Source organism: Staurois parvus, unplaced genomic scaffold (assembly GCF_062004578.1).
Source record: "Staurois parvus isolate SC_StPar_1 unplaced genomic scaffold, SC_StPar_1.0 ptg000795l, whole genome shotgun sequence".
In the NCBI taxonomy this organism is placed as follows: Eukaryota; Metazoa; Chordata; class Amphibia; order Anura; family Ranidae; genus Staurois; species Staurois parvus.
Window position 1 is genome coordinate 2,298,469 of NW_028318591.1, and position 19,844 is coordinate 2,318,312.

The 19,844-nt window shown below is 46.2% G+C and overlaps 1 protein-coding gene across 3 annotated transcripts in view; it reads left to right on the top strand.

Moving 5' to 3' along the window:
- The first annotated feature begins 533 nt into the window (after positions 1–533).
- The window catches only part of TMEM39A (transmembrane protein 39A), an 83,598-nt gene continuing 64,287 nt past the window's right edge, over positions 534–19,844 (top strand). The window contains exon 1 of one of the 3 annotated variants that reach the window (XM_089654746.1): positions 534–740. The gene's annotated coding sequence lies outside the window, so the exon portion shown is untranslated. Of the gene's footprint in view, positions 741–1,299; positions 1,323–3,072; positions 3,090–19,844 lie in introns of those variants that run through there. The other 2 variants (XM_089654747.1, XM_089654748.1) reach the window with 2 other exon arrangements.

Sequence of the window (19,844 nt, forward strand, 5' to 3'; positions counted from 1 at the left end):
AAAGCTGCAGAGTTTGTTTTTATCTACAGTGCCCCTTACCTGCATAGGCCATTTGTTGGTAAAGGAGAACCAAACCGCTTCAAAGCGAGGTCTATTCATCAGTGTATGGGGGTTTGGTTCCAATTGGGGTTCAGATGGGACATATATAGCTGTGATTTCAAATATCTTGGGAAACAGAATAATAAATGTATTTATTTATTAATTGGTATTGTATTGGGTAATCACAAAGCACTATTCCTACAACTAAGAACTTATACAGATGTTATTATTATGTGGTGTTGCATACAGCTGTGCCACAACCAAGATGGCGCCTCTCATTCCATAGAAGGTTTGGCTTCATATCTGAACAACGAGAACCCCCCCATATACTGTGGAATAACAGAAACCCCTTAGGCTCTGCCTGTCCGGTCACATCTCTTCTTGTATCAACTGGTAAACAGCCCCGGCCTCTACGTCCCCTCAAACCCGTGCCACAAGCAAGATGGCGAAGGGGAATCCCCGCCTGCAGCACTGAGCATGCCTGCCGAGGGTCGCCGGCTGATGACGGATGAGTTCGCTCTGCCACGTCTCTCCTGGGCAGCTGCAGAAAGAGGGAAGAAGAGAGAGAGGGGGAGAGAGGCTGCTGTACCGGTACCCCCCCTCCACCTACACAACATGAGCCAGTCCGGAGCTCCCTGCTGGGGGGAAGAGAAGAGTCACAACTGATGTCTGAGCCACCCCCTCCCCCCACCTGTACATGTGTGAGTATTATTACCACCCCCCACCTGCACATGTGTGAGTATTATTACCTCCCCTGTATATTTGTGAGTATTATTACCCCCCACACACACACCTGTACATGTATGAGTATTATTACCACCCCCCACCTGCACATGTGTGAGTATTATTACCTCCCCTGTATATTTGTGAGTATTATTACCCCCCCCACACACACACACCTGTACATGTGAGTATTATTACCACCCCCCACCTGCACATGTGTGAGTATTATTACCCCCCCCCCCCCCGTCCATGTGTGAGGATTATTACCCCCACTGTACATGAGTATTATTACCCCCCCCCCCAATATATACACTCCTCCCCCCACCTGTACATGTGTGAGTATTGTTACCTCTCCCTCTCCCCACCTGCACATTGTACATGTGTGTTATTACCCCTACCTCCCCATAGTATATATACACACACCTTCCCCCCATCTGTACATGTGTGAGTATTATTAGCACCCCCCAATAGAATATACACACCTCCCCCCACCTGTACATGTGTGAGTGTTATTACACCCCCCCAATAGTATATACACACCTCCCCCCACCTGTACATGTGTGAGTGTTATTACCACCCCCCCCCCCAATAGTATATACACACACCTTCTCCTCCACCTGTATATGTGTGAGTATTATTACCACCCCCCATAACAGAAAGTGCCTTGAAAAAGTATTCATACCCCTTGAAATTTTCCACATTGTGTCATGTTACACCCAAAAATGTCAATGTATTATTATATTGGGATTGGATGTGATAGACCAACACAAAGTGGCACATAATTGTGAAGTGGAAGGAAAATGATAAATGGTTTTCAACATTATTTACTAATATCTGAAAAGTGTGGTGTGCATTTGTATTCAGCCCCCTTTACTCTGATACCCCTAACTAAAATCTAGTGGAACCAATTGCCTTCAGAAGTCACCTAATTAGTAAATAGAGTCCACCTGTGTGTAATGTAATCTCAGTATAAATACAGCTGTTCTGTGAATCCCTCAAGAGGTTTGTTAGAGAACATTAGTGAACAAACATCATCATGGAGGCCAATGAACACACCAGACAGATCAGGGATAAAGTTTAAAGCAGGGTTAGGTTCTAAACAAATATCCCAAGCTTTGAACATCTCACGGAGCACTGTTCAGTCCATCATCCGAAAATGGACAGAGTATGGTACAACTTCAAACCTACCAAGACATGGGCGTCCACCGAAACTGACAGGCCGGGCAAGGAGAACATTCATCAGAGAAGCAGCCAAGAGGCCCATGGTAACTCTGGAGGAGCTGCAGAGATCCACAGCTCAGGGGGGAGAATCTGTCCACAGGATAACTATTAGTCGTGCACTCCACAAATCTGCCCTTTATGGAAGAGTGGCAAGAAGAAAGCCATTGTTGAAAGAAAGCCATAAGAAGTCCTGTTTACAGTTTGTGAGAAGCCATGTGGGGGACACAGCAAACATGTGGAAGAAGGTGCTCTGGTCAGATGAGACCAACATTGAACCTTTCGGCCTAAAAGCAAAACGCTATGTTTGGCGGAAAACTAACTGCACATAACTCTGAACACACCATCCCCACCGTGAAACATGGTGGTGGAAGCATCATGTTGTGGGGATGCTTTTCTTCAGCAGAGACAGGGAAGCTGGTCAGAGTTGATGGGAAGATGGATGGAGCCAAATACAGGGTAATCTTAGAAGAAAACCTGTTAGAGTCTGCAAAAGACTTGAGACCGGGGTGGAGGTTCACCTTCCAGCAGGACAACGACCCGAAACATCCAGCCAGAGCTACAATGGAATGGTTTAGATCAAAACATATTCATGTGTTAGAATGGTCCAGTCACAGTCCAGACCTAAATCCAATGGAGACTCTGTGGCAAGACTTGAAGATTGCTGTTCACAGACGCTCTCCATCCAATCTGACAGAGCTTGAGCGATTCTGCAGAGAAGAAGAATGGGCAGAAATGTCCCTCTCTAGATGTGCAAAGCTGGTAGAGACATCCCCAAAAAGACTTGCAGCTGGAATTGCAGAGAAAGGGGGTCCTACAAAGTACTGACTCCGGGGGGCTGAATACAAATGCACCCCACGTTTTTCACAGATTTATTTGTATAAATTGTTTAGAACCATTTCTCATTTTCCTTCCACTTCACAATTATGTGCCACTTTGTGTTGGTCCATCACATCAAATCCCAATAAAATACATTTACATGTTAGGTTGTAACATGACACAATGTGGTAAATCTCAAGGGGGAGGAAGACTTTTTCAAGGCACTGTACATGCGTGACTATTATTACCCCCCCCCCAATATATACACCGCTCTCCCCACCTGTACATGTGTGGCTATTATTACCCCCTCCTCACCTGTACATGTGAGTATTATTACCACTCCCCATAACATATACACCCCCTCCCCCCACCTGTACATGTGAGTATTATTACCCCCTCCCCCCCTCCATAACATATACACCCCTCCCCACCTGTACTTGTGTGAGTATTATTAACCCCCCCCCCCTTCCATTTCATAGACACCCCTCCCACCACATGTATATGTGTGAGTATTATTACCACCCCCCACAACATATACCCTTACATGTGCGAATATTATCACTCCCCCCTATGTGTGAGTTTTATTACCACACTCCCAAAAGTATATACACCCCCTCCCCGCACCTGTACACGTGCGAGTATTATTTCCCCCTCCCCCATCTGTACTCATGCAAGTATTATTATCACCCCCACCCCAATAGGTATATACACCCCCTCCCCGCACATGTACATGTGCGAGTATTATTTCCCCCTCCCCCCATCTGTACTCATGCAAGTACTATTATCACCCCCACCCCAACAGGTATATACACCCCCTCCCCGCACATGTACATGAGCGAGTATTATTTCCCCCTCCCCCCATCTGTACTCATGCAAGTATTATTATCACCCCCACCCCAATAGGTATATACACCCCCTCCCCACACCTGTACCTATGAGTATTTATAATATAGATGCCCCCAGGCCCTCTGTGTGTGTGTGTACATATGTATGACACCCCCCCCCCCAACAGTATGTGTGCACCCCCTTCCATCTGCCTGTTCATGTGACTATGACCCCTCCCCCATATAATCTATACTCTCTGCCGTAGCTTGGTGTATCGGTGGAAGGCCGACTCTGAGCTCTCATTCACACTCCAGTGTACAGCTGTGTGGGGGGGGCCACGCTCACCGGCGCAGGGATCCAGAGGAGGTGGGTGTGTCCCCGTGCAGGAGGTCGCTTCCCCGTCAGTTGAGATGCAGCCGCTGCTTCCGGTGTGACATCTCTGTGGGTGCCGGTCCCACATTCACTGTCTGCGGTCAGGGCTAAGAATCCGCATTGATGTGCAATTGGAAGCAGCGTCTGTTCACACAGCTGCCGCATCTCCGTTGACGCAAAGCCTGCTGCACACCATTGCGGGTGAGGGGACCAAAGCTGTTCCTGCAAAAGTGTGAACCGTGCAAGAGCACCATATGATTTCCCGGCTGCTGCGTTTTAAAAATGCTTCAGAAACCTCTTCAAATGAATGGACTGCTCTGTCCACGCAAATGCGGCCTGCAAACCCGCAACAGTGAGAACCTTGCCTGAATAGCACGTCCTGCATGAGGATGACGGGACACCAGTACAACCCTGTGCAGGTAAACATGTACCTCACACACACAGGTGTACGGCCCATGCCCCTGTGAATGGGGCCTAATCCAACATATGGACCATCTTTCCTGGCAGTGTAATCTGAAATCTGATTGGTTACTGTTTCTAACTGTTCCTGTGATTAGGCTGGAAGTTGAAAAATAAATAATTAGAATGAATCACTGTATAGGAGGTGCAATGTCTTCTTATGAGCCCCCCAACCCCCCATGTCCAAACCAGTCCAGGGACTACCACTGCTAATCCCTGCGGGAAATGCCATCTGCCTGGCAAACGCTAGCTTCATTCATTTATGAGTCGGTGGCCTGCAACAATAGCAGACACTTCTCTCTTGACCAATTTCTTAGTCATAAAGATCCTCAGGGGTGGGGCCATTCTTGACTCTAGTGAATGGATAGGCTGCATTCTCAGTGATGTCACCGCTCTCTAGTGAATGGATAGGCTGCATTCTCAGTGATGTCACCGCTCTCTAGTGAATGGATAGGCTGCATTCTCGGTGATGTCACCGCTCTCTAGTGAATGGATTGGCTGCATTCTCAGTGATGTCACCGCTCTCTAGTGAATGGATAGGCTGCATTCTTAGTGATGTCACTGCTCTCTAGTGAATGGATAGGCTGCATTCTTGGTGATGTCACCGCTCTCTAGTGAATGGATAGGCTGCATTCTTGGTGATGTCACCGCTCTCTAGTGAATGGATAGGCTGCATTCTCAGTGATGTCACCGCTCTCTAGTGAATGGATAGGCTGCATTCTCGGTGATGTCACCGCTCTCTAGTGAATGGATTGGCTGCATTCTCAGTGATGTCACCGCTCTCTAGTGAACGGATAGGCTGCATTCTTAGTGATGTCACCGCTCTCTAGTGAATGGAAAGGCTGCATTCTCAGTGATGTCACAGCTCTCTAGTGAATGGATAGGCTTCATTCTCAGTGATGTCACTGGTCTCTAGTGAATGGATAGGCTGCATTCTTGGTGGTGTCACTGCTCTCTAGTGAATGGACAGGCTGCACAGAGGACTGTCTGACACCTTATAACTAATCTCCTCTCACCATGCTGTTACACTTCCTGAAAATTTGGAGTTCAATTTCAGAGGAACCAGTTTGCTGTAATACTTGCTTTACATGTGTCCTGTGTGATTAATTACACCTTGTCATATAGGCAGCCATTGGCCGCACTCCCATTTTCTGTGTGGTTAATTTGTGCCCGGAGGTGATTTTTATTTGTGCTCCGGCCCCTTTTTTTTCACAGTAGTTTGCAATCTGTTTAAATCTCTAGATTTGTGCTGTTTGTTTTTTGTTTTTTTTTTGTCTGCAGTGAAGCTGGAAGGACTACTACAATACAGACAAGTACATTCTCTAAAGTAGATACCCACAATCATGTATTGCCTGTCCTGACCTGCTTCAATGCAAAGTAGAACTCTAGTGGGTGGTGGCAGTGACAACATTTAGAATAAACACTCGCCTCTGGGTTTGCTCTTCTTAACATGTTACTAATCCCCGGATCTTGCATTCACTATATCCGGTCTCCCCGGACCCTGCATTCACTATATGTGGTCTCCCCGGACCCTGCGTTCACTATATGTGGTCTCCCCGGACCCTGCGTTCACTATATGTGGTCTCCCCGGACCCTGCATTCACTATATGTGGTCTCCCCGGACCCTGCATTCACTATATGTGGTCTCCCCGGACCCTGCATTCACTATATGTGGTCTCCCCGGACCCTGCGTTCACTATATGTGGTCTCCCCGGACCCTGCATTCACTATATGTGGTCTCCCCGGACCCTGCGTTCACTATATGTGGTCTCCCCGGACCCTGCGTTCACTATATGTGGTCTCCCCGGACCCTGCGTTCACTATATGTGGTCTCCCCGGACCCTGCGTTCACTATATGTGGTCTCCCCGGACCCTGCGTTCACTATATGTGGTCTCCCCGGACCCTGCGTTCACTATATGTGGTCTCCCCGGACCCTGCGTTCACTATATGTGGTCTCCCCGGACCCTGCGTTCACTATATGTGGTCTCCCCGGACCCTGCGTTCACTATATGTGGTCTCCCCGCACCCTGCGTTCACTATATGTGGTCTCCCCGGACCCTGCGTTCACTATATGTGGTCTCCCCGGACCCTGCGTTCACTATATGTGGTCTCCCCGGACCCTGCGTTCACTATATGTGGTCTCCCCGGACCCTGCGTTCACTATATGTGGTCTCCCCGGACCCTGCGTTCACTATATGTGGTCTCCCCGGACCCTGCGTTCACTATATGTGGTCTCCCCGGACCCTGCGTTCACTATATGTGGTCTCCCCGGACCCTGCGTTCACTATATGTGGTCTCCCCGGACCCTGCGTTCACTATATGTGGTCTCCCCGGACCCTGCGTTCACTATATGTGGTCTCCCCGGACCCTGCGTTCACTATATGTGGTCTCCCCGGACCCTGCGTTCACTATATGTGGTCTCCCCGCACCCTGCGTTCACTATATGTGGTCTCCCCGCACCCTGCGTTCACTATATGTGGTCTCCCCGCACCCTGCGTTCACTATATGTGGTTTCCCCGGACCCTGCGTTCACTATATGTGGTCTCCCCGGACCCTGCGTTCACTATATGTGGTCTCCCCGGACCCTGCGTTCACTATATGTGGTCTCCCCGGACCCTGCGTTCACTATATGTGGTCTCCCCGGACCCTGCGTTCACTATATGTGGTCTCCCCGGACCCTGCGTTCACTATATGTGGTCTCCCCGGACCCTGCGTTCACTATATGTGGTCTCCCCGGACCCTGCGTTCACTATATGTGGTCTCCCCGGACCCTGCGTTCACTGTATGTGGTCTCCCCGGACCCTGCGTTCACTGTATGTGGTCTCCCCGGACCCTGCGTTCACTGTATGTGGTCTCCCCGGACCCTGCGTTCACTGTATGTGGTCTCCCCGGACCCCGCGTTCACTGTATGTGGTCTCCCCGGACCCCGCGTTCACTGTATGTGGTCTCCCCGGACCCCGCGTTCACTGTATGTGGTCTCCCCGGACCCCGCGTTCACTGTATGTGGTCTCCCCGGACCCCGCGTTCACTGTATGTGGTCTCCCCGGACCCCGCGTTCACTGTATGTGGTCTCCCCGGACCCCGCGTTCACTGTATGTGGTCTCCCCGGACCCCGCGTTCACTATATGTGGTCTCCCCGGACCCCGCGTTCACTATATGTGGTCTCCCCGGACCCCGCGTTCACTATATGTGGTCTCCCCGGACCCCGCGTTCACTATATGTGGTCTCCCCGGACCCCGCGTTCACTATATGTGGTCTCCCCGGACCCCGCGTTCTATTGGTGTGTAAGATTAACAGGCAAATTATTTTTTTTTTTGCTGCAGAAGACACATTGAAAGTCTTTTCTTTAAAAAAAAAAAACTTGTTTGCAATTTTTTTGTACTGTAACTTTAGATCTGCTTTAAAAAGAGTCAGTGGGAGGTGACACCAGTGACAACCATGACTTGAAGAGGCGCAGCTCCTGTTTGACCTTTAACCACATATATGTAAAAAATCTACTTTTATTTTTTTCCTAGAAAATTACTTACCGTATAATTTTTTTTTTTAAGCAGAGGCTTAAAAAATGGTGGGTGATAATAAAATGGTGGGTGTTGCAATTTTTGGTCACATGGCATTTGAGCAGGGGTTTTTCAAACGCATTTTTTCGGGCAAAAAATATACTTTCATGAATTTTCGTAAACACACTAAACATACCCATTTTTTGTGATATATAAAAGATTGTTATGTCGAGTAGATAGATACCTAACGTGTCACACTTTAAAATTGTATACGCCTGTGGAACTGTGCCAAAGAAGGTACCTAAAAAACTCAGTTGGTGGCGTTTTTTAAAGCCTCTACAGGTTACCAGTTTAGAGTTTCACAGAAGGTCTGGAAGCAAAATGATTTCTCTCGGTCTGATGTTTGCGGTGATGCCTCACGTGTGTGGTGCGATCACTGTTTACATATGCGTACGGGACTTATGTATGACTTTGCATGTGAGTGGGGAGGGGCGCTTTAAATTATTTATTTTAAAAGTTATTTTTCCACTCTTTAATTTTTTTTAATAAACTTTATTGGTAGCACAAAGCATGAACAACATCCCTTGTGATAGCAATAAGCATGACAGGTCCTCTTTATGGAGAGATCTGGTGTCTGTTAGACCCCAGATTTCTCCTTTGGCCTCCATTTGCAGCTGATCAAACCGATTTTGCTGGTAACAGCTTGTAAGCATCAAACCGAAACTGGAAGTGACAAAATTCTTGTTTTCCAGTTTCTGATCTCACAGAGAGTGAGGAACAATGTCAGTTCCTCGTGTGGCTCACTAGATCCCATTGGTCGGAATGGTTTTCGGGCTCTCCGGTGGGATGGGAGAGCCTGGGAAAGGCGACGGCAGGAGGGACCCCTTTCCGCTACCTGTAGAAGTGATTGTATAGCCGCTGAAATCACTTCTACATGAATGAGCATTGGCTGAAAATTCTGATACTGGGATGATGTCTGCAGCCGCAGCCCAGTATCACCACTTAAACCGGAGTTCCAGTAATTTTTTTGTTTTATTCAAAGTCAGCAGCTACAAAAACTGTAGCTGCTGACTTTTAACCACTTCCAGTCCGGACACTTTCACCCCCTTCCAGTCCGGACACTTTCACCCCCTTCCAGTCCGGACACTTTCACCCCCTTCCAGTCCGGACACTTTCACCCCCTTCCAGTCCGGACACTTTCACCCCCTTCCAGTCCGGACACTTTCACCCCCTTCCAGTCCGGACACTTTCACCCCCTTCCAGTCCGGACACTTTCACCCCCTTCCAGTCCGGACACTTTCACCCCCTTCCAGTCCGGACACTTTCACCCCCTTCCAGTCCGGACACTTTCACCCCCTTCCAGTCCGGACACTTTCACCCCCTTCCAGTCCGGACACTTTTACCCCCTTCCTGCCCAGGCCAATTTTCAGCTTTCAGCGCTATCACACTTTGAATGACAATTGCGCGGTCATGCAACACTGTACCCATATGAATTGTTTAGCATTTTTTTGAGACAGATAAAGCTTTATTTTGGTGGTATTTATTCACCGCTGGGATTTTTATTTATTTTGCTATGTAAATGAAAAAGCCCAAAAATTTTGAAAAGTGTTTTTCTTATAAAATTTTGTAAATAAATAATATTTCATCATAAATCTTGGCCAAAATCTATTCCATTATCTTTTTGGTAAAAAAAAAAAAAAATAACCCAAATTAGTTTTTAACCAAAAATTAGACCCATGAAGGCTGTAAAAGCAATCATTTCTCCTTCTCTCTGGCTGCATTCTTGCAGCCATGGAGAACTACTGTGTGAGCTGTGATTGGTCACAGCTTGTCACATGATACAAGGCTGTTGTGAATAGCCTTGTACCATGTGACCTCTGTGATCATTCACAGATTTCACACGTAGTAAGCAATGATGTCACAAGTGACATCTTGCTTACTACTCTGCATGTGATCACTGATTGGCCAATCGGTGATCACATGATCGGGACCTCACACAGAGGTCCCGTACAACGATCGGTGTTCCACTGTGTCCGGAGGACACAGCGGGCACCAGATCACGATACTGCACGCTCCCAGGGAGCCCTCACAAGCAGGGGGCGGGGAGGCCGTTTATATACATGGGCCGGACGGGAAGTGGTTAACCCCAACATTTACCCCAACCATAACATGGCTTTGGGCACCTAGAGGTTCCTCCACTACTTTGATGCCACTTTTATGCTACTTAGGTGCCAGAGAGTGTTAAAGTCGCACTACATGAACAGATCTGTCATACTTTCCTATTCGCTAAAAAGAGAAAAAATACAATCCGCATAAAAATAATCATCGAAAACACATGTTCCAAAATGTGCCAACCGCAACCTGCACAGATGTGAACCTAGCCTGAAGGCCGCGTCCTCTAAAAGATCTGTCTTAAATTTCTATGTTGGATCAGAAGCCAATCAGAATCCTGAGAGCAGTGCGCAGCCACACCCCTCCCATCCCTTGCAGGGGATTGTGTTTATCAGGATTCTCTTAGATCCTCCGCTGCCCCATCACTCACTGGCAGTTATTGGCTCTCATTCATTCCGGAGGACACAGCGGGCACCGGATCGCGGTGCTGCGCGCTCCCAGGGAGCGTGCACAAGCAGGGTGCGGGGAGGCCGTTTATAGACGGCCACCCGACCCTGCAGTGCCACCGTCCGGCCGTTTATATACAACGGCCGGTCGGGAAGTGGTTAATAAACACACACTTGCCTATCTCAAGGTCCAGCAATGTGCTCTCCCTGGTGTCGGCATCACAACTGTGGGCACCAGGCTGCGGCAGCTTGAGGATTCACATCCGGGTGCCCACTGCGCATGCGCTTGTCGTGCTGCACATCCTGATTGGTCCAGCAGCCTTCTGCCAGACTGCTGATGGTAACTGAGCCAGAAGTGGGAGCGGGTACCTGTCAAAACCGCTATCCGCTCCCCCCCCAAAAAAAAGTGCCAATTATGGCAGTGGAGGGGGGAGGAGGTAAACAAACTGAGATTCAACTTTTGGATGGAACTCCGCTTTAAACCTGAGGACATCATATGACTTCCACCCGGGGATAAATGATTAGAGTATGACTAAAGGCAAAACTGTTTTCACACAGAGGACATTTGCACTGATCATCAGGGCACTGATGATCAGTGCCCAGCAGTGCCGCTCAGCAGTTGCGCCCATCACTGCACCTATCAGTGGCCATCATTGCTGCATATCAGTGTAGCATCATCAATGCCTACTCATCAGTGCCCATCAGTACTGCCTATCCGTGCCACCTCATCAGTGCAGCCTCATCAATGCACATCAGTGAAGGAAAAAAATTACCTGTTTGCAAAATTTTATAATAGAAACAAAAAACTTTTTTTTTTTTTTTTCAAATCTTTTTGCTTTTTTTTTTTTTTTTTTTTTTTTTTTATAGTGCAAATTGGTGACCATTAAATACCACTAAAAGAAAGCTCTGTTTGTGTGAAAAAATTATAAAAATTTCATATGGGTACAGTGTTGCATGACCGCGCAATTGTCATTCAAACTGTGACAGCGCTGAAACTAAAAATTGGCCTGGGCAGGAAGGGGGTAAAAGTGCCCGGTAGCCAAAGGGTTAAAAAAAAAAGATCAACAAATATTCTTCTGTACATGTTGTGATATGAATGCCTTTAACCACTTGCCCTCCTGAGGATTTTCCCCCCCTCCTGACCACGCCATTTTTTTCATTACGGCTCTGCATTACTTTAACTGACAATTGTGCAGTCATGCAACGCTGCACCCAAATGAAATTTATGTCCTTTTTTTTCCCCTACGAATAGAGCTTTCTTTCGGGGGTATTTGATCACCTGTGCGGAATTTATTTTTTCTGCTATAAAAAATAAAATACCGACAATTTTGAGAAAAAAAACAATATTTTTGACTTTTTGTTTTTAAACATGTCCTGTAAAAAAATTTTAAAAATTAATTTTCGGCCAAAATGTATTCTGTTCCATGTCTTTGCTAAAAAAAAAATCCCAATACATGTAAATGAATTGGTTTACATGAAATTTATAACGTTTACAAATGACAGTATATATACTGGGATTTTTAATTTTTACACGTAATGGCAGCAATCAGCGACTTATAGCGGGACTGCGGCAGGCATTCTGACACTGGGGGGGAACTGACTTGGTGTCACTGACATCCCCAGTGACACCAATACAGTGATCAGTGCTAATAAAAAGCACTGACACTGTACTAATGGCACTGGGCAGGAAGGGGTTAACATGTGGGGCGATCAAAGGGTTAACTGTGTGCTGTATTACTATGTGGGCTGTGTTTGTGCTTTACTGTAAGCACACTGCTTTGCATGGCTGTGCTCAGCCATGCAAAGCAGTGTGCAGGAGCTGACACGGGAGAGAACTGTTTTGTTTACAAACAGTTCTCCCTCCGTCATAGATGCTCGGCAATCACCGGGTGCCGGCGAGTAAACACCGTCCGGAATCCGGTGATGGACAGCTGCGGCCACGAATGGCGGCACGGGTAGGCTCCCCCTACCCGGAAATGCGAAATCACGTGTGTATATATATATATATATATATATATATATATATATATATATATATATATATATGTGTGATTTTGCGCACCTGTGCCGCCCTGTAGCAGTACTTCTGTTATAGGGCGGACGGCTAAATAGTTTGTTCTAGTTATAAAATAGGGATGTGGCATTGTCGGAGCGTACCCACGTTTTGATTACAGCAAGGGTTTGGTTTTGGAGGGATTCCCTCTTACTTCCTGTTTGGCTGTAAGACAGAAACTGAAGGGAAATCTCTCCAAGGGGACACAGATAACCATAAAAACAGACAGGGGTTATAACCCTTCCTTACTCTATCCAATTAAAAGCACTGAGGGGGGGTGTGAAACACTTCAGAGGCATGGCTTAGTATGAGCCTAGGGTGCGGCTGCTTCCTACTACCAACACGCACTGGGCTAGTGGGAGTGCGGTGCCTTCACATTGTACAGACACTATGGGGTTTATTTACTAAAGCTGGAGAGTCCAAAATCAGACTCCCTTCTGCATAGAAACCAATCAGCTTCCAGGTTTCATTGCCAAAGCTTCATTGAACAAGCTGAGGTTAGAAGCTGATTGGTTTCTATGCAGAAGGGAGTCTGATTTTGGACTCTCCAGCTTTAGTAAATAAACCCCTATGCCTTTTGGATGAGCACTTTTACGCCAGTACCCATCGAAGCAGAGGATCACATCCAGCACTTGGCACAGTTCTCCAAGCTATTAGAACAGGTCTCACGGTGATTGTCTATGACATTTTATTTATTACAGGTGCTTACAAAATGCCGTCAATTTACGCAGTTCTATATATATATATATATATATATATATATATATAACATTCACATCAGTCCCTAACCCTCAAGGGGCGTACAATCTAAGGTCCCTAACTCACATTCATACATACACATACTAGGGCCAATTAACCTACCAGCATGTCTTTGGAATGTGGAAGGAAACCGGAGTACCCGGAGGAAACCCACACAGGGAGAACATGCAAAATCCAAGCAGGTGGTGCTGTGGTTGGGATTCAAACCAACAACCCTAGTAATGCCAGGTGGGAGTGCTAACCACTTAGCCCACTGTGTTGCCCTGCTGGCTTTTGATAACTAGAGACTGGGAGCTGTCTGTGAGAGCTTGGTCATTGTGAGACCTTAGTCATCCATGGACACGCATGTACGGCGTGTGGGTATTAAAGCCCACTCTGTTTGCCTCTTATTCACCACATGGACAGCAATAGGTTAAAAGAATGGGGACTCCATGAACAACATATACTGTATGTAGGAAGACGTTCTTTATTTTTGCAGATTGCATTCGGGTTACAAGGTGAAATTTGTATGACAATTCCAATTATCTGTAAAAAAAACAAAAAACAAAACAAACACAATAAAACAATACTGCACTGATTTATATTGTTGCTCGAGTACAATAATGAGGCAAACCTGCTACTACCACATATACAATACAGTCCTGGACAGTTAGCCCTGTTCAGCAATCCTTGCTTTTTTTAGGTAAATAGTGCTTCTACATCACTTTATTTTTGGTGGTCACATGACCGCCGATACCTTGCAGGGGCTCCTGCAGCCAGAGAGAAGGAGAAATGATTGCTTTTACAGCCTTTATGGCTTCATCACCCCCCACAAGTGGTACAGTGTCACCATGGTGACACTGTACCGCTAGGGTGACAGTATGTGTAAAAAAAAAAAAAAACCAAATATTATAAAAAAATAAAATAAAAATGTATAAAAATTTTTTAAAAATGATAATTTTTGGTTTTAAACTAATTTGGGTTTTTTTTTTTTTACTAAAAAGATAACGGAATACATTTTGGCCAGGATTTATGATGAAATAATATTTACTCTGATATCACTTCTGACATCATTGCTTACTACGTGTGAAATCTGTGAATGATCACAGAGGTCACATGGTGCAAGGCTATTCACAACAGCCTTGTACCATGTGACCAGTCGCAGCTCACACAGTAGTTCTCAATGGCTGCAAGAATGCAGCCAGAGAGAAGGAGAAATGATTGCTTTTACAGTCTTTATGGGTGTAAAAGCAATCAGTGTTAAAAACAAAAAAAAAATCTTTATCACCCCCTACAAGTAGTACAGTGTCGCCATGGTGGCACTGTACTGCTAGGGTGACAGTATGTAAAAAAAAACATAAATAAAAATAGAAAAAAATATGTTTAAAAATGATAATTTTTGGTTATAAACTAATTTGGGTTATTTTTTTTACTAAAAAGATAACGGAATACATTTTGGCCAAGATTTATGATGAAATATTATTTGCAAAATTTTGCAAGAAAAACATTTTTTCAAAATTTTTGGACTTTTTCATTTACATAGCAAAAAAAATAAAAATCCCAGCAGTGAATAAATACCACCAAAATAAACCTTTATCTGTCTCAAAAAAATGTTAAAACATTTATATGGGTACAGTGTTGCATGACTGCGCAATTGTCATTCAAAGTGTAACAGCACTGAAAGCTGAAAATTGGCCTGGACTGGAAGGGGGTAAAAGTATCCGGACTGGAAGTGGTTAAATGCATAGAATGCATGAAGAAAAAAAAAACTTTCAGCCTTCAGAACCACTTTAAATGTTTTTGTGTTGTGCGCATTTTCGATGCGTTTGCCAGCATTTACGTCTGTGTGCAGTGCGGTGTTTCTAAGCATGTTTGGCATGGGGAAGGACAGCTTATTAAAGGAGCCAAACTTGTTTTTTTCCCCCTCAGGGTTGTGTTCTGTTGCAATTACATGTGTTGACACAGCAAAAAATGAAGCTTGCCCCAAGCCAGGGGTTTCCAAACTTTTCAAACAAAGGGCCGGTTTAATGTCTTTCAAACTTTAGGGGGGCGGATTGGTGACATTGGTGAGAACTAACATGGCTTCAGGAGTGGTGGTCAGTAGGAGGAGAAGTAGTGCCCCATAATTGGAGTCAGTGGGAGGAATAGTGCTCCATCATTGGTGTCAGTGGGAGGAATAGTGCTCCATCATTGGTGTCAGTGGGAGGAATAGTGCTCCATCATTGGTGTCAGTGGGAGGAATAGTGTCCCATCATTGGTGTCAGTGGAAGGATGAGTGCCCCATAATTGGAGTCAGTGGGAGGAATAGTGCCCCATCATTGGAGTCAGTGGGAGGAATAGTGCCCCATCATTGGAGTCAGTGGGAGGAATAGTGCTCCATCATTGGTGTCAGTGGAGGGAATAGTGTCCCATCATTGGTGTCAGTGGGAGGAATAGTGTCCCATCATTGGTGTCAGTGAGAGGAATAGTGCCCCATAATTGGAGTCAGTGGAAGGAATAGTGCCCTATCATTGGTGTCAGTGGGAGGAATATTGTCCCATCATTGGTGTCAGTGAGAGGAATAGTGCCCCATAATTGGAGTCAGTGAGAGGAATAGTGCCCTATCATTGGTGTCAGTGGGAGGAATAGTGTCCCATCATTGGTGTCAGTGGGAGGAATAGTGTCCCATCATTGGTGTCAGTGGGAGGAATAGTGTCCCATCATTGGTGTCAGTGGAAGGAATAGTGTCCCATCATTGGTGTCAGTGGAAGGAATAGTGTCCCATCAGTGGTATCAGTGGAAGAAATAGTGCCCCATAATTGGTGTCAGTGGAAGGAATAGTGCCCCATAATTGGTGAGAGTGGGAGAAATAGTGCCTGATGATTGGAGTCAGTGGGAGGAATAGTGCCCCATAATTGGTGTCAGTGGGAGGAATAGCACCCCATCATTGGTGTCAGTGGGAGGAATAGCACCCCATCATTGGTGTCAGTGGGAGGAATACCACCCCATCATTGGTGTCAGTGGGAGGAATACCACCCCATCATTGGTGTCAGTGGGAAGAATAGTGGCAGATGATTGGAGTCAGTGGGAGCAATACTGCCTGATGAGTGTCAGTAATTATGCCCCAGTGTTGGTGTCAGTTGGAGGAACAGTACCTCATGTCACTAGGAGGAATAGTGCCCCAGATAAAGGCTAGCAAGGTGCCATATCTGGCCCTCGGCCTGCATTTTGGAGACCACTGCTATAGCCAATGGCATGCAATGTGCTCACTGCCTGAGATGGATTTTGGACTGTCTATGCAATGTTAACGCGTTCAGAAACGCATCCCCCTGCATGTGGTTTGAATGAGCCCTGAATAAGTCACATCACATACAGTACAGGTGGATGCAGTGATGTGATGACGCCACTTCTAAGATCAATAAGCTTTCATTGGCTGAATCCTTTTCCCCACAGTGTCTCTAAGTTGAACGTGATGACGTCACCGCAAAGGTAAATGAGGAAACTAAGATTTGCAGGGCTGACAATGCTGCAGATTCAGCCATGGAAATAAGTTGATAAAAGTAACACTGGCAGGATCAACAGATAAATAACTGACGGGACTATTAACAGTATCAGGTTTTTATGTTGTGTGGTACAAGCATCAAGCGTTCTTCTTCCATACGGGTCGGGGTTACCTTTCTTCTTCAGACTGGAGTCAGCTGTGGTTTCCTTTGACCCTCAGACCGTTTCTAATTACTTTTCCTTGTTACTAAAGTGACAGCATTTATCTAGAAGACAGGATTTCCTGGGAATCCTCCTCCCCCTGCTCCTGTAATACGCTTATTGTCCTGTCACAGAAGTCATAATTAGGCTTGAGGTCAGACTCCAGGCAGCTGATTGGTTGGAATACGGCCTCCCAAACGCAGTCCTTCGATACAACTCAAGGTGCCCTGGAAGGGAAGTGCTCCATACTACAGAAGTCAGACTGATAATGTCATAAAACGGACCTGTCATTGACAGAACACAAAGCTCGCCGGTGATAGCCGTCCTCCAATTTCCTGTTCATCACTGGAGTGCCTTGAGCTGGCCACAGATGGGTCAAATTCTGAACGAAAATTCTTAGGAATAGAATGTTCTAATAAAATGTGATTTGTTTTTTGTTTTTTTTTTATTGTTTTTTTTTAATCATTACTGGAGTCAAATCTACTATTGTTTTCAACTAAATTCGAACGAGCAGGAAGGAAAATTTTCCATTTAATGGATAGGCTGCATTCTCAGTGATGTCACCGCTCTCTAGTGAATGGATAGGCTGCTCTCGCAGTGATGTCACCAGTCTCTAGTGATTAGATAGGCTGCATCTTCAGTGATGTCACCGCTCTCTAGTGAATGGATAGGCTGCTTTCTCAGTGATGTCACTGCTCTCTAGTGATTGGATAGGCTGCATCTTCAGTGATGTCACCGCTCTCTAGTGAATGGATAGGCTGCTCTCGCAGTGATGTCACCGCTCTCTAGTGAATAGGCTGCTTTCTCAGTGATGTCACCGCTCTCTAGTAAATGGATAGGCTGCATCTTCAGTGATGTCACTGGTCTATAGTGATTGGATAGGCTGCATCTTCAGTGATGTCACCAGTCTCTAGTGATTGGATAGGTTGCATTCTCAGTGATGTCATCACTCTCTAGTGAATGGATAGGCTGCATTCTCAGTGGTGTCACTGGGCTCTGATTGGATAGGCTGCATTCTCAATGATGTCACCGCTCTCTAGTGTTCTCAGCCACACAATTTAAGTCAACAGACTTGTGCTGTTACAGGTAAATTGCCTTGATGCCTTTTGCCGGTGCAGTGAGAGGTTGGTTAAATCTGCCAAACAATTGCTCAATGCACAGCCAACGCGCCAATGAATGTTTAGTTTTGGGTAGACCTCCTTTGCTTTGGGTCATTCAGACCTGTCAATGAAGCAAGACTGGACAGATTGAAATCTTGCATTTAAACTGACTTGGTAAAAACAAGCTCTCTTATCTTTCTCTTGGCAATGCCCCATAGATTCTCTATGGGGTTCAGGCGAGTTTGCTGGCCAATCAAGCACAGTAATCCCACGGTCATTGAACCAGGTTTTGGTGCTTTTGGCAGTGTGGGAGGTGCCAAGTCCTGCTGGAAAATGAAGTCAGCATCCCCATAAAGCTTGTCTGCAGAAGGAAGCATGAAGTGCTCCAAAATCTCCTGGTAGACGGCTGCGTTGACCCTGGACTTAATGAAGCACAGTGGGCCAACACCAGCAGATGACATGGCTCCCCAAATTAACACAGACTGTGGAAACTTCACACTGGACTTCAAGCATCTTGCAGTGTGTGCCTCTCCATTCTTCCTCCATACTCGGGGTCCTTGGGCCTCTCCATTCTTCCTCCATACTCTAGGTCCTTGGGCCTCTCCATTCTTCCTCCATACTCTGGGTCCTTGTGCCTCTCCATTCTTCCTCCATACTCGGGGTCCTTGGGTCTCTCCATTCTTCCTCCATACTCGGGGTCCTTGGGCCTCTCCATTCTTCCTCCATACTCGGGGTCCTTGGGCCTCTCCATTCTTCCTCCATACTCGGGGTCTTTGGGCCTCTCCATTCTTCCTCCATACTCTGGGTCCTTGGGCCTCTCCATTCTTCCTCCATACTCTGGGTCCTTGGGCCTCTCCATTCTTCCTCCATACTGGGGGTCCTTGGGCCTCTCCATTCTTCCTCCATACTCGGGGTCCTTGGTTTCCAAAGGAGATGTAAAAGCTGCTCTTATCAGAAAACAGGACTTTGGACCACTGAGCAACAGACCAGGTCTGTTTTTCTTTAGCCCAGGTAAGACGCTTCTGACCTTTGTTGTTCAGGGGCGGCTTGACAAGGGGAATACAACATTTGAAACCCATGTCCAGGATCCGTCTGTGTGTGGTGGCTCTTGATGCACTGACTCCAGCCTCAGTCCACTCCTTGTGAAAGTCTCCAACACTTTTGAATGGCCTTTTCCTGACAATCCTCTCCAGGCTGCGTTCATCCCTGCTGCTTGTGCACCTTTTTCTTCCACACTTTTCCCTTCCACATACCTTTCTATTAATGTGCTTTGATACAGCACTTTGGGAACATCCAACTTCTTTTGCAATTACCTTCTGAGGCTTTCCCTCCTTATGGAGGGTGTCAATGATGGTTTTCTGCACAACTGTCAGGTCAGCAGTCTTTCCCATGATTGTGATTCCTACTGAACCAGACTGAGAGACCATTTAAAGGCTCAGGAACCCTTTGAAGGTGTTATGGCTGAATTATCTGATTAGAGTGGGACACTTTGAGCTGAGAATATTGCACCTTTTCACAATATTCTCATTTTCTGAGATTGTGGATTTGGGGTTTTCATGAGCTGTAAGCCATAATCACCACAATGATGACAAATCACGGCTTGAACTATCTTGCTTTGCATGTAATGAGTCTCATATATTAGTTTCACCTTTTCAGTTGCATTCCTGAAATAAATGAACTTTTGCACGATATTCTAATTTTTTGAGTTTCACCTGTAAGTCTTCGAAAACCCACACTAGGTGTTCCCAGGTTTCAGCACCG